This window comes from Ambystoma mexicanum, chromosome 2p (genome assembly GCF_040938575.1).
Source record: "Ambystoma mexicanum isolate Mex_15411 chromosome 2p, UKY_AmexF1_1, whole genome shotgun sequence".
Lineage (NCBI taxonomy): Eukaryota > Metazoa > Chordata > Amphibia > Caudata > Ambystomatidae > Ambystoma > Ambystoma mexicanum.
The window spans coordinates 1,206,746,098-1,206,761,790 of record NC_090923.1 but is presented as its reverse complement, the minus strand read 5'-3'; the positions used below and the strand labels follow the sequence as shown (position 1 = coordinate 1,206,761,790).

At 54.2% G+C, this 15,693-nt stretch overlaps 1 protein-coding gene and 1 non-coding gene across 3 annotated transcripts in view; one reads left to right on the top strand and one right to left on the bottom strand.

Annotated features, from left to right (window-relative positions):
• The window catches only part of EMD (emerin), a 427,558-nt gene that overhangs the window by 126,995 nt on the left and 284,870 nt on the right, over positions 1–15,693 (top strand). The gene's annotated exons all lie outside the window — the stretch shown is intronic.
• On the bottom strand, positions 6,502–6,563 carry LOC138568120 (small nucleolar RNA SNORD58). Its single transcript, XR_011302492.1, has one exon. It is a non-coding gene; the product is annotated as a small nucleolar RNA SNORD58 (small nucleolar RNA).

Genomic DNA, 15,693 nt, shown 5'->3' with positions numbered 1-15,693 from the left:
CCCATCCTGGACCTGCGGCGGGTAAACAAGTACATCAAGGCGCAAAAGTTCAGGATGGTCACCCTCCAGCACGTGCTCGGACAGCTGGAGGAGGGCGACTACCTATCGTTGCTGGACCTGGAGGATGCTTACTTCCACATCCCCATTCTAAAAGGACACCAAAAGTTTCTCAGATTCATAGCCAGGGGCAGCACTACCAATTCAAGGCCCTGCCATTCGGGCTGAAGTCGGCTCCCAGGGTGTTTACCAAGTGCCTTGCACCAGTGGCGGCGCGGCTGCGCCTGCGGGAGATCCACGTCTACCCCTACCTGGACGATTGGCTCATCCGGGCAAGGACAAGAGAACTCGCCGTTGAACACACAGCGGAGACCGTCCAACTTCTCACGGACCTGGGATTCTCCATCAACTACTCGAAATCCCACCTGGTCCTGTCACAGGTCGTACTGTTTCTGGGAGCCAAGCTCGATAAAGGGGAGCGATTGGCCTCGCCGTCGGAGGAAAGAACGAAGGCCATCTTGGGCAAGGTGCAGCACCTGCTGGCCACAGACGTGGCCAGGGTGAGATCCATCAAGTCCCTGCTCGGAATGATGTCCTCATGCATCTACCTGGTGCGCCTGTGCAGGCTACGGATGCGTCGTCTAAAAGAGTTCCTCGACGCCCGTTGGATACAAGCGACGGGCAGCTTCGAAGACAGGATCCCGCTCAGCGAGGTTTTCCGCCAAGTGATCCGATGGTGGGGCACCCGCACGCATCTCGCGGCGGGCAAGGACTCTCAGACCCTGGTTCATCAGGAGACGGTGATGACGGACGCCTCCCTGGAGGGAAGGGGAGCGCACATCAGAGATCTGCATGCGAGAGGCCTTTGGCTCCCGGAGGAGAGGTCACTCCACATCAACATCCTGGAGCTCCGAGCAGTGTTCTGGGCCCTCAGGTCGTTTCTCCTGTCCCTCAAGGGTAAGGTGGTGAGGATCTTCACCGACAACACCACCACGATGTTCTATATCCGGATTCAGGGAGGCACCAGATCCTCAGCCCTGTCCAAGGAGGCCCCGGATCTGTGGCACTGGGCCGTCGCCCAGGGGATGTTTTTGGTGCCCTTCCATCTAGCAGAAATAAAGAACGTCATCGCCGACTCACTCAGCAGGGAGCTGCGCTTGTGCCACTAGTGGGAGCTGCGTCAGGATCAAGTGGATCAACTTTTCCAACGATGGGGCAAACCTCAGATCGACCTGTTTGCGACTGCAACAAACTCCAAGTGCCAGAGGTTTGCCAGCAGGTTTCCCCAGCTGAGGAGCATGGGCGATGCTTTCTCGTTCCCCTGGGACGGCCTATTCCTGTATGCGTTCCCTCCGTTGCCGTTGCTGCTCCGACTCATCAAACAACTCAAGAGGTCCCGGTGCAGGATGATCCTCGTCGCACCGACGTGGCCTGGTTCCCGGACCTTCTGGACTTGTCAGCGTCCCCCCCAGTCAGATTGTCGATGGACGCAGATCTTCTCTCCAGAGAAGGAGGCGCCATCCTCCATCACGACCCAGAGTCGCTGAACTTGCAGGCCTGGCCCTTGCAGCACTAGTGTTTGGAGGGTACCATATCCCGGCGGACTGCAAGGAGGTGCTTGCAAAGGCTAGTGCGTCCTCAACTCTAAAGTGCTACGGACACAAGTGGAAGAGGGTCTCTGTCTGGCGCCGTGCACAGAAGATTAACCCTCTGTGAATTACGGCCCCTCAAGTGCTGCCGTACCTGCTGTCGCTGGCCAAGGCGGGGCTAGCTCACGCTTCCATCAAGATTCATCTTGCAGCGATTTTCCGTTACACCAGAACTACGGGACGGTCATCGCTGTGGTCTCATCGCCTGGTGAAGGAGTTTATGAAGGGGCTGTTCCGATCGTTCCCGCCGGTGAAGGCTCTGGCCCCGGCGTGGTAGCTCAACTTGATGCTGACCAGGCTCATGGGGCCGCCATTCGAGCCTCTGCATTCGGCACCATTGAAATTTCTGTCGTGGAAAACAGCGTTCCTTGTGGCCATCACCTCCGCACGACTAGTGGGAGAGATCCAGGCCCTATCCTGCAAGCCTCCATACTTGACTTTCCATGAGACGAGGGTGGTGCTGAGGACGCACCCCTCCTTCATGCCCAAGGTGCCTTCGGACTTCTACCTCAACAAGCCCTTGGTGTTGCCAGTCTTCTTCCCGTCGCCTTCGTCGCTGGCCGAGAGGACTTTGCACTCGCTGGATGTAGCTAGAGGGCTGAAGTTCTACGTGGTCCGCAAAAAGAGTTTTCGGAAGACATCACAGCTTTTTGTGAACTTTGGACCTGTGAATCAAGGGAAGGCCCTCTCGAAGGCTTCCATTTCCAGATGGCTCTCCAGCTGCATCATGCACTGTCATCGGTTGGCAAACCGACCGTTGCCCGGCCGTCCGAGAGCCCATTCGAGCAGAGCGATCTCTGCTACTACAGCGTTCTTGTCTGGTGTGCCCCTGCTGGACATCTGCAGGGCTGCTACATGGAGGTCGACGCACACCTTCACGAGATTCTACTGCGTCGACCGGGATTCCAGGGAGGAGTCCAGAGTCGGCCAAGCAGTGCTGCGCAACCTGTTCGCCTGAAGGTGGGCCTGGTGAGGGGGTAAGAGTTGCTTAATGTTGAGTTTATGTAATGCTTAATGTTGAGCCTTGCCACCTCCCGTGGTTGTGCATGTGTGTACTGCTATGTATTCTTATATTCATGAGCATGTGAATCCATGCCAGACCCCATGCTGGAGAAGGAACAAGTTACTTACCTGTAACTGTTGTTCTCCAGCATGGGTCTGGCATGGATTCACATGCGAACCCTCCCTCCTACCCCTCTGCGGCTCTTCACTTGGTCATACTGCCATTTTACGTGCTACCAAATCTGAGGATGGCTGCCAGCGGCGGGGCCTAGGGAGAGGGCATCCATTGGCTGTGGGCAGTATGACCCAGAGACCAGTGATTGGTTACTACTAAGAAAGACAGATCAGAATGGAAAATGAAACTGATTTTTTCTTTACCGAGGATTCCCAGCCTGACGACGGGGAACATTCATGAGCATGTGAATCCATGCCAGGCCCATGCTGGAGAACAACAGTTACAGGTAAGTAACCCTCCTGGATTCCATTGGCATATCTTATACAAATTATGCAGACGACATACAGATCTTACTCCCCTCTCTGGAAACTACCAAGAAGATTCCGACATTCTCAATTCGGTCTATATGAACATTCAATCACCGGCTATGCCTAAATGACGATTAGACAGAGCTTCTCAAATTGGGGCCCCCCTGCGGTAATCAAAAAATTAAGCCCCCAATACTCAGGTTTCAATATTGACAAAATAGTAATCCCAGTCTCCGCTGTGGTGAAAACACTTGGTGTATATCTAGACGCCTCACTATCACTACAAGTGAGCGCCATTGCCGCCCATACGACTAAGCCAATCAACGCCTCCAGACCTTTCCTCTCCCCAGGCAGTTGCATGACTATAGCCCAAGCCACCATAGAACCTAGACTCGACTACTGCAATGCCCTCTTTGCAGGGACCACTGATGCCAACATCCAAAAAATGCAGGTTATTCAGAATAATGCACAAAGCAAATCTCATCACTGCAGTGAGAAAACGTGCCCACTGGCTTCGGATTTGCGATAGGATCATCTTCAAATCTCTCTCCATCACACATAGATGCCTATCCAAAGTCGCCCCTCCCTACTTATCCCAGAAAATCACCACAACTTCCTCTGCTAGACTCACCAGAACAGCGTATGCCCATCGCATCACACAGCCAAAATGTAAGCGAGCAAAAGCTGGAGGATCTAGCTTCCCAACATTTGCTGCCAAGCACTGGCACCTACTCCCGCCCACTCTCTGGGCTGAACAATCTTACTGGACCTTCAGGAAAGCACTAAAAACATTTCTCTTCACCTAACTCTGTCTATCATTGTTCCCTCCGTGGTGAGGGTATTTCAACAAGAATATCAGTTGACTCTGAACCTGGCGCTGCTCAAATGTGTAACTGGTTTATGTAACAGCGCCTTGATGCCCAAGGGCTTAGCGCGCTTTATAAATGGATAAATAAATAAATAAATAAATGAAGTGCAAGATACTGGAGGTCCTCCAGGCACCATACCCCAGGTTGCTTTGAGCAGTAGGGCGACAATGGTTCACTGCGCCTTCAAAATGCAGGGTAGAGCTTGGGGTGGATCAAAAGTAATTGGGATGGGAAAGGAGTGGGCGTGAGTGGGCAAGGGAGTGGCCCAGCACCGGTTAAAGTGAGCGAGAGTGAGGGAGCCAGGTGGGAGGTGTTCAGGATGCAGATGGGAAGAGCCAGATTTTGAGGGCCTTTCTGAAAGTGAGGTGATCATCTGAGACAGAGACCGAAGTAGAGGGGGAGAGAGTTCCAGAAGGTGGGTGCTAGTACGGAGAAGGAGCCTCCTAGTCTGGAGAACTTAAAAGGGGGGATGACCAGGAGGTGTGCTGAACCAGATATGAGGGATTGGTTGGGCTGGTAGTTTGTTTAGAAGGAATTCAGGGCATTTCTTGTGGATGGCACGGTGGGTAATGCACATGGCTTTGAAAGTGTCCCGACTGCTGAAGGGCAGCCAGTGGAGTACCCGAAGTGTAGGGGAGATGAGATCTCTATGGGAGAGTGCGAGGAGGAGCCTTTCTGCAGAGATTTGGATCCGTTGAGGTTTGTGAGTTGAAAAGTAGGAGTACCTAGATGGAGAAAATTGGAGTCGTCTAGGCAGGAGAGAATGACGGCCATGATTGCAGAGATTCTGTGGTGCAATGAAAGGTAAGGAAAGAGCCCTTTTAGAATGTGGAGGCGGAGGTTGCATTATCTGGAGACAACATTGATGTGGCGAGAGACTCCAATCCAAGCTAATGGTGCATCCTAGGTTTTTGGATGAGGATGAAACTGCGGGTGGGGTCCTAAGGAAGGTGGCAAGGGGGTGGGTTGGGGAAGGAGAGTCGTTTTGCTGCAGATTAGGATTTCAGTTTTACCAGGAATGAGGAGGTAGTGTTTGTTTGTCATCCAGCAGTCAATATCCGAGAGGCAGGTGGAAAGGTCAAGGACGGAAGAGGTCGGGGAGTTGGGAAGATTGAAGATAATCTGTGTGTCGTCTGCATAGTTGTAGTAGGTGAAATTGTGGGAGTGGATGAGAGCGGGACAGGGGTAAAGGTAATGGTTGAAGAGTAGAGGGGAGAGGGAAACTGTGAGGGACTGGCTGGGGACAGAGGAGAAAGGGTGGAGGAAGGAGATTTGGAAGGGTCAGGGATGGAGATCCAGCTAAATCCCTGATGCCTAGGGAGAAGAGTCTATTCGTGAGCGAAGGAAGTGTGGTTGATCGTGTCGAATGTTGCTGAGAGGTCAGGGAGGACGAGTGCGTGCAGCCTTCAGAGTCTGCTGTTCTTTTCAGGTCGTCCCAGATGAGATAAGGGAGGATTCATTTCCATGGAGGGTTCTTAAGCCTGACTGGGCGGAGGATTAATTTCCATGGAGGGTTTTTAAGCCCGACTGGGCAGGCCATAGTACCCGAATGCAGTCATTCCTGGTACTGGTATTTGTTCAAATGCATGGTATTAAAATTACTTTCTATGAAAATGTCTGAACTTCTCCAACTCGTGATTTGTGTTAAATGGTGTTACCGACCTAATCTGCTTTAAAATGCATGGTTTGACCCAAGTTCTTCACAATTATTCCATGTATGAGCACTCGAAAGGCCCCAGAGGCTTTTTGTTTCCAAATGGGAAGCCTCAAGTGTTTTGTCGTGGTGCTTTGACCTTTAGGTGAGCCTTACAAGTCTATTCGAGGCCGAAAGAGGGGTTTATATACCCATTTGTGTGGTTGGCCAGAGTGAGATGGTAGAGAAAGAGGTTAGTGGGTTTCCTGGGGATAACTTGATGAGAAACCTGTTCACAATGGATTCATGAATGCAATACGTTTCTTGGGATGCCCAAATATGCACACAACAGTACAGTAAAGGAACAATGCAAAGCACTCTCCCAGGTTGACTGAATGTGAACATATGCTAATAATCAAGTGGAATAATCAGGATTGCCCAGCCAGCGGTGAGGAGCAACAGGGCGCAGAGTAAATTGTGCAAGGTGTATGTAGTGAAAACAAAAGGGGGGGGAGTGGACCACCCACATCAGAGGGGAATACCTGCATGGTCATGTGCTTGTGCCCAAATCCAACAAACTTTTTCATAGTAAATGTATCCATTCCATCCCAAACTACCTCACTGCTCCACGCCATCTCTCAGCAGAGACCCACATAATTAAAAGCTTATGGAATGAATTGCATGGAAAGGTTTACATTTCACTTAGGAGGCTAATTTCAACAAGGAAGAGAAATACATACATTGCTTTATCAAGATGGGTACTTGGTCAATGCCTGTTGTGATGGGTCACAAGAAAGAAACTTTAGTGGGGCAGTCACTTCTTCGATGTCCAAACACAACGTGTCTGGCACATGAGTAAGGGGCACTGGTTGCTCAGAATGAAAATTATTTTCATCTTTATTTCAAAGTTGTCCTAAGTAGTCATTTCAAAATTATCCACATGAATTAATAAATAGTGGTACTGCAGCAAATGACAACTTGCAAAACTAGCATGCAACTAATTGACCCCCTCCACTAAGGTGAATTTGGACCCATTTGGAAAGCCAGTGAAAGAAGCTTGTAATTTAGTTCAATTGGAATATGCTTCAATTTCATAAGTCATGAGTCAGAAAAAAAGTGCATCCTGTGGAAACACAGAAACCTCCTCCCTAGCAGACTGAACACAAGGTAGCAACCCGGGCATGGAGAAGTCAAAGCGCAGACTGCAACAGTCAAATTCAAGCACAAACTGTGTTGCATCTGCCATGGGTACATGTTTAAACAAGCAGAGAGAGTTTAAAATCACTATACCTAAAGGAATAAGGGAGGAACAAGTTCATTGAAGATGAGCCTGTTCCAATGAAGTGAAGTACGCACCCGATAAAAATCAAAACAAATTTTAACTTCTCCAGCATGGGGTCTGGCATGGATTCAAATGCTCATGAATATTCCCCGTCGTCAAGCTGGGAATCCTCGGTAAAGAAAAAATCAGTATCAGTTTTGTTTCTGATCTGTCTTTCTTAGTAGTAACCAATCACTGATCTCTGGGTCATACTGCCCCCAGCCAATGACTGCCCTCTCCCTAAGCCCCGCCTCCGGCAGCCATCCTCAGATTTTTACCGCACGCTCACGTGTTGGGAGTCCTCGTGTTTAGCTCTCGAGTTTTTTACTGCGTTTTCACGTTTTTTCAGGAGATTTTCTCATTTTTTCGGTTTAATCGAGCCTCAAGCTCCACCGTTTCTACTTCCGATAACGGGGACCCGTTTCAGAATTCTTCTACGCCCCTCAAGGGTGCAGTTTTCGTCGAGTTTACACTTCTTGGAGGATTCCGGAAGATCTGCGGCCTACCTCAACGGACATGGCCCAGGACAAAGGAAGCTCGACGCCCGGATCCAAGCTGTTCAGGAACTGCCCTGGATGCGGATTATATAACATTTTCAAGGAGGACGAGCATTCGCGATCTCTCTACTGCCTCCATGGGGACAAGGCGCACGTGGAGAAGGACTGTGCGTTCTGCAAGAACCTTTCGGAACGGACCAAACAAGATCGTCATTCCCGCCTCGCCTCCTGGCTGGAGAAGGGCACAGCATGTGAGAAGGCGACGGGGTCCCAACAGAAGGCCAAGCACTGCGAGTCCGCGGGCTCCGGGAGTGCCGAAAGGTCGGGCTCTTAGGTTGCCAAGCAGGGCGCTACTTCCCCGGCATGTTCGACCACGAGCCAGCGCTCTGGTTCGGGGAAGAGGAAGTCTGAGAACCTGGTTAGGCCGCTGGAGCGGACCGGGTCGATCTCGAAGGGGGAGCGAGGCGTTGACCCTCCCCCCAAGGCGAAGGCCCAGGATGCACCTAAGGTGGTGAGGGCCTTGATCCACCCGGCTAAGGCCTCTACCGAAGTGGTCTCTGCGACCCTGGCGAAGCCGGCTGAGACTACTCCAGTGGAAACGGCCTCTGGGCCCAGAGTATCCCTGCCGCCGCAGAGGGAATCCTCTTTCCAGCCCACCGCTAAGACCCCCGTGAAGCCCCCGGCTGAAAAAGAGGGGGGTGCCGGTGGCCGTTACAGACTCGGAATCAGTCTCTGAGGAGGAACTGATGGAGACCGAGAGGGGCCTCAACGAAAGGTCCATAGGCCTCAACGAGAGGTTCATAAACCTTAACGAGAGGTTCGAGAAGGTTCGATCCCAGGAGACGGTCCCTGCTGACGTGATCGAAGATAGCGACGAGGAGGACGAACAGGGCCCAGTGGAACGGCCATCCCGTCCATCGCAGCCATTGCCCGAGCCCCAGGATAGCTCGGCGGCCATTTTGTTGGCAATCCAATCCTTATGTACCGAGATAAGGACGAGATTACTATGGACCCCAACGGAGGATCCAGAACCAGGCCTGTCGGGAAACCCTCAGAACAAGCGGAGGAGAGTCCACCCCTCTCCACCCTTCGTGCCTGCGAGGTCGTTGGACCCCTCATCCCCCTCGCCGGGAGAGGATACGGCGACGGGGACGGACGACGACGGCAGCGATGACACAGCAGACATCCCGTCGTCACCCCCCTCCACGGGCGTCCCCAGCCGACGAGGTTGGCTCTTTCCACGCCATGATAACCAGGGCATCCGAGCTCTTCCAGCTCTGCCCTGAAGAACAGAAAAAGGAGGGGTTTCTGTACCAACGACGAGAGGCTAAGAGGAAGACGGTCCTCGCGGTGCCTTTACTCGACGACATCTGGGACGAGGGGCTTGCTGTCCTCAAGAACCCTGCCACGACACCCGCCAAGAGGGACAGATACGAGAAGAATTACCGAGTCCCCGATGCCGCCCCCTTGTGCCTCAGGGCCCAGCCCACGCTGGACTCGGTCGTCTCGGCAGCGGCTAAGAAGGCAGCGGGCGCAGCGCCTTCAACTTCCACTTCCCCGCCAGACAGCGAGGGTAAGAAGTTGGACTCTATGGGACGACGAGTCATCTCGTCGGCGGCGACGACGATCAAGGCGGCCAATGCCTTAGCGATCGTGGCCCGCTACGACAGGGAGCTTTGGTTCAAGATAGCTCCCCTGCTAGATTTCCTGCCCGATGACAAAAGGGCAGAGGCCCTAGAAATTCTGTAGGAGGGCGAAGTGGCGTCGGATCACGCCATTACGGTGGCAACTGACATTGCCGATACCGGATTTCGCCAACTGGGCAACGGAGTTTGCCTCCGACGACGAGGATGACTCAAGGCAACAGACTTTCCCCAGGACGTCCAGACCAGAGTGTTGGACATGCCGTTCGACGGCAACAACCTCTTTGGTAAGGCGGTGGATGAGTCTCTACAGGCCATCAAGACTGACTCGGAGACGGCCCGAGCCCTTGGAGTGCTTCAGCAGCGACGGCCCTTTTGGAGCTCTGGAGGCAGACAGGGTGCCTCCAAAGGATCCAGCGGTGGCTCCTCCACCTACCGCCAGGCGGCACGCTCCTCTTCCCAGGAGGCCTACAGAGGTCGCGGCAAGCAAGGGGGTTCCCGCCGTCGTCGCCAAGGAGGCCAAGGCGGCAAGGCCGCTTCCAAGCAAGACTGACCCGGCCGGGTGTTCGGGCCCCCACCGAAGCACCCCAGTGGGAGGCCGACTGACAAAGTTCGTCAGGGTGTGGGAGTCCATCTCCACCGATCGTTGGGTGTTGGACACCCTGGCCAACGGGCACTCGCTGGAATTCCTAAAGAAGTGCCCTTGCATCCCTCCCGTGGCCAGGAAGGAGAATCACGTCCCTCAACTGCTGTTGGAGGTAAAGGCGATGCTCAAGAAAGGTGCCATCGAGCTCGTCCCCAGGAGGCTCCGGGGCTCCGGAGTGTACTCAAGGTACTTCCTCGTCAGGAAGAAGACAGGCGGTTGGCGCCCCATCCTAGACCTGCGTCGGTTAAACAAATACATCAAGGCGCAGAAATTCAGGATGGTCACCCTCCAGCACGTACTGGGACAGCTGGAGGAAGGCGACTTCCTATCGTCTCTGGACCTGGAGGATGCCTACTTCCACATCCCCATTCTAGAAAGGCACAGGAAGTTCCTCAGGTTCGTGGTTCAAGGACGCCACTACCAATTCAGAGCCCTACTGTTCGGATTAAAGTCGGCACCCAGGGTTTTCACCAAGTGCCTGGCACCAGTGGCGGCGCGGCTGCGCCTGCAGGGGATCCACGTCTACCCCTACCTGGACGACTGGCTAATCCGAGCAAGGTCAAGGGAACTCGCCGTCGATCATACGGCGAGGACCGTCCGGTTGCTCACAGAGCTGGGGTTCTCCATCAACTACCCCAAACCCCACCTGGTTCCGTCACAAGTAGCACTGTTTTTGGGGGCGAAGCTCGATACAGTGGAGCAATTGGCCTCCCCTTCAGAGGAGAGGACCAAAACCATCCTGGGCAAGGTACGGCGACTGTTAGCCACAGACGTGGCCAGGGTGAGGTCCATCAAGTCCCTTTTCGGGATGATGTCCTCATGCATCTACCTTGTACCCCTTTGCAGACTTCGGATGCGTCCGCTACAGGAGTTCCTCGACCCCCGCTGGTTTCAGGCGGGGGGCTGCTTCGAGGACAGGATCCCCCTTGACGAGGAGTTCCATCGGGCGATCCTATGGTGGGGCACCCGGGCTCACCTCACGACGGGCACGGACTTTCAAACCCTGGCGTTTCAGGAGACGGTGACTACGGACGCCTCTCTGGAGGGTTGGGGGGCCCACACCGGAGATCTCCACACAAGAGGCCTTTGGCTCCCGGATGAGAGGTCTCTTCACATCAACATCTTGGAGCTCTGTGCAGTGTTCTGGGCGCTCAAGTCGTTCCTCCCGTCCCTCAAGGACAAAGTGGTGAGGATCTTCACCGACAACACCACCACGATGTTCTACATACGGAAGCAGGGAGGCACCAGATCCCCAGCCCTATCCAAGGAGGCCCAGGATCTGTGGCACTGGGCCGTCGCCCAGGGGATGTTTCTGGTTCCCTTCCACCTGGCAGGAATAAAAAACCCCATTGACAACTCACTCAGCAGGGAGCTGCGCTCGTACCACGAGTGGGAACTGCTCCAGGATCAAGTGGATCGACTCTTCCAACGATGGGGCAAACCCCAGATCGGCGACGGCGACGAACTCCAAGTGCCAGAGGTTCTAAGTGCCTCTCCCTAAGCCCCGCCTCCGGCAGCAATCCTCAGATTTTTACCGCACGCTCACGTGTTGGGAGTCCTCGTGTTTAGCTCTCGAGTTTTTTACTGCGTTTTCACAGGAGATTTTCTCATTTTTTCGGTTTAATCGAGCCTCAAGCTCCACCGTTTCTACTTCCGATAACGGGGACCCGTTTCAGAATTCTTCTACGCCCCTCAAGGGTGACGTTTTCGTCGAGTTTACACTTCTTAGAGGATTCCGGAAGATCTGCGGCCTACCTCAACGGACATGGACCAGGACAAAGGAAGCTCGACGCCCGGATCCAAGCTGTTCAGGAACTGCCCTGGATGCGGATTATATAACATTTTCAAGGAGGACGAGCATTCGCAATGTCTCTACTGCCTTCATGGGGACAAGGCGCACGTGGAGAAGGAATGTGCGTTCTGAAAGAACCTTTCGGAACGGACCAAACAAGATCGTCATTCCCGCCTCGCCTCCTGGCTGGAGAAGGGCACAGCATGTGAGAAGGCAAAGAAGAAGGCTGAGCGGGCTTCTAAGTCCTTTGAGGGCGCCCCGGTGACGGGGTCCCAACAGAAGGCCAAGCACTGCGAGTCCGCGGGCTCCGGGAGTGCTGAAAGGTCAGGCTCTTCGGTTGCCAAGCAGGGCGCTACTTCCCCGGCACGTTCGACCACGAGCCAGCGCTCTGGTTCGGGTAAGAGGAAGTCTGAGAACCTGGTTAGGCCGCTGGAGCGGACCGGGTCGATCTCGAAGGGGGAGCGAGGCGTTGACCCTCCCACCAAGGCGAAGGCCCAGGACGCACCTAAGGTGGTGAGGGCCTTGATCCACCCGGCTAAGGCCTCTACCGAAGTGCTCAAGAAAGGTGCCATCGAGCTCGTCCCCAGGAGCCTCCGGGGCTCCGGAGTGTACTCAAGGTACTTCCTCGTCAGGAAGAAGACAGGCGGTTGGCGCCCCATCCTAGACCTGCGTCGGTTAAACATACATCAAGGCGCAGAAATTCAGGATGGTCACCCTCCAGCACGTACTGGGACAGCTGGAGGAAGGCGACTTCCTATCGTCTCTGGACCTGGAGGATGCCTACTTCCACATCCCCATTCTAGAAAGGCACAGGAAGTTCCTCAGGTTCGTGGTTCAAGGACGCCACTACCAATTCAGAGCCCTACCGTTCGGATTAAAGTCGGCACCCAGGGTTTTCACCAAGTGCCTGGCACCAGTGGTGGCGCGGCTGCGCCTGCAGGGGATCCACGTCTACCCCTACCTGGACGACTGGCTAATCCGAGCAAGGTCAAGGGAACTCGCCGTCGATCATACGGCGAGGACCGTCAGGTTGCTCACGGAGCTGGGGTTCTCCATCAACTACCCCAAACCCCACCTGGTTCCGTCACAAGTAGCACTGTTTTTGGGGACGAAGCTCGATACAGTGGAGCAATTGGCCTCCCCTTCAGAGGAGAGGACCAAAACCATCCTGGGCAAGGTACGGCGACTGTTAGCCGCAGACGTGGCCAGGGTGAGGTCCATCAAGTCCCTTCTCGGGATGATGTCCTCATGCATCTTGTACCCCTTTGCAGACTTCGGATGCGTCCGCTACAGGAGTTCCTCGACGCCCGCTGGTTTCAGGCGGGGGGCTGCTTCGAGGACAGGATCCCCCTCAACGAGGAGTTCCATCGGGCGATCCTATGGTGGGGCACCCGGGCTCACCTCACGACGGGCACGGACTTTCAAACCCTGGCGTTTCAGGAGACGGTGACTACGGACGCCTCTCTGGAGGGTTGGGGGGCCCACACCAGAGATCTCCACGCAAGAGGCCTTTGGCTCCCGGATGAGAGGTCTCTTCACATCAACATCTTGGAGCTCTGTGCAGTGTTCTTGGCGCTCAAGTCGTTCCTCCCGTCCCTCAAGGACAAAGTGGTGAGGATCTTCACCGACAACACCACCACGATGTTCTACATACGGAAGCAGGGAGGCACCAGATCCCCAGCCCTATCCAAGGAGGCCCAGGATCTGTGGCACTGGGCCGTCGCCCAGGGGATGTTTCTGGTTCCCTTCCATCTGGCAGGAATAAAAAACACCATTGACAACTCACTCAGCAGGGAGCTGCGCTCGTGCCACGAGTGGGAACTGCTCCAGGATCAAGTGGATCGACTCTTCCAACGATGGGGCAAACCCCAGATCGGCGACGACGACGAACTCCAAGTGCCAGAGGTTCGCCAGCAGGTTCCCACAGCCGAGGAGCATGGGCGATGCTTTCTCGTTCCCTTGGGATGGCCTGTTTCTATACGCGTTCCCTCCGTTGCCGTTGCTGCTCCGCCTCATCAGCCAGCTCAAGAAGTCCAGGTGCAGGATGATCCTCGTCGCACCGGCGTGGCCGAGGCAGATCTGGTTCCTGGACCTTCTGGACTTGTCAACGTCCCCGCCAGTCAGGCCTCCGGCGGACGCGGATCTTCTCTCCAGAGAAGGAGGCGCCATTCTACACCACGACCCACAGTCGCTGAACTTGCAGGCCTGGCTCCTGCAGCGCTAGAGTTTGGAGGGTATGATATCCCGGCTGATTGCAGAGAGGTTCTTGCAAAAGGCCAGGGCGTCCTCAACTCTCAAGTGTTATGGTCATAAATGGAAGAGGTTCTCTGTCTGGTGCCGTGCACAGAAGATTAACCCTCTGCGGATTACGGCCCCTCAAGTGCTGCCGTACTTACTGTCGCTGGCCAAAGCTGGACTGGCTCACGCCTCCATAAAAATACATCTGGCTGCCATCTCCCGATATACCAGGACTACAGGACGGGCGTCCTTGTGGTCTCATCGCCTGGTAAAGGAATTTATGAAGGGACTATTCTGTTCATTCCCGCCGGTGAAGTCTCCTGCCCCGGCGTGGGAACTGACCAGGCTCATGGTAGCCCCATTCGAGCCTATGCATTTGGCGCCCTTGAAGTTCCTGTCATGGAAGACAGCGTTTCTCGTGGCCATCACCTCTGCACGACGAGTGGGAGAGATTCAGGCCCTATCTTGCAAGCCTCCATACTTGACTTTTCATGACACAAGGGTAGTGCTTAGGACGCACCCCTCCTTCATGCCCAAGGTGCCGTCGGACTTCCACCTCAACGAGCCCTTGGTGTTACCAGTTTTCTTCCCGTCGCCTTCGACGCCGGCCGAGAGGACTTTGCACTCGCTGGATGTAGCTAGAGCGCTGAAGTTCTACGTGGACCGCACAAAGAGTTTTCGGAAGACGTCACAGCTATTCGTGAACTTTGGGTCTGTGAATCAAGGGAAGGCTCTCTCGAAGACTTCCATTTCCAGATGGCTCTCTGGCTGCATCATGCATTGTCACCGGTTGGCAAACTGACCGCTGCCCGGCCGTCCGAGAGCCCATTCGACCAGAGCGATCGCTGCTACCACTGCGTTCCTGTCTGGTGTACCCCTGCTGGACATCTGCAGGGCTGCTACGTGGAGGTCGACGCACACCTTCACAAGATTCTACTGCGTCGATCGGGACTCCAGGGAGGAGTCCAGGGTCGGCCAAGCAGTGTTGCGCAACCTGTTCACTTAAGGTGAGCCTGGTGAGGAGGTAAGAGATGCTTAATGTTGAGTTGTTGTATTGCTTATTGTTGAGCCTGTTGCCACCTCCCGTGGTTGTGCATGTGTACACTGCTATGTATTCTTTTATTCATGAGCATGTGAATCCATGCCAGACCCCATGCTGGAGAAGGAACAAGTTACTTACCTGTAACTGTTGTTCTCCAGCATGGGTCTGGCATGGATTCACATGCGAACCCTCCCACCTACCCCTCTGCGGCTCTTCACTTGGTCATACTGCCACTTGGCGTGCTACCAAATCTGAGGATGGCTGCCGGAGGCGGGGCTTAGGGAGGGGGCAGTCATTGGCTGGGGGCAGTATGACCCAGAAATCAGTGATTGGTTACTACTAAGAAAGACAGATCAGAAACAAAACTGATACTGATTTTTTCTTTACCGAGGATTCCCAGCCTGACGACAGGGAATATTCATGAGCATGTGAATCCATGCCGGGGGAGAACAACAGTTACAGGTAAGTAACTTGTTCCTAACCTACCTTAATTTCAGCATTGCTCTCAGCATTTTACAGCATATGAAGGAGGAAATCTGCTGTCTTTTTGGGCCTATGTCCCTGGGTCCACTCCACTGCTTGGCCTATTGTAACAACCTTAACTATAGGGCAGCAACTGCAGCCCTAAAGTATTTGTTATATTCAAGGACATAGGATATAATTCCCAGGGCCTTGCGAGGATGATTGGTTGGTAACTGTGTCACAGGCCTCAATCTCTTGCCAGGTAGCAGATGGGCAAACCCGAATTATATGAAAAACGACGGGTGGCATGGTTGAGGTAGAATGGTACATATCAGTGTAAGGCTACAGTTTCCATTTCCGGATGTTCTTTCAACAGATTTGAGGGGCTTGGAGGCATTGCTTGTGTGCTCTGGCCACAG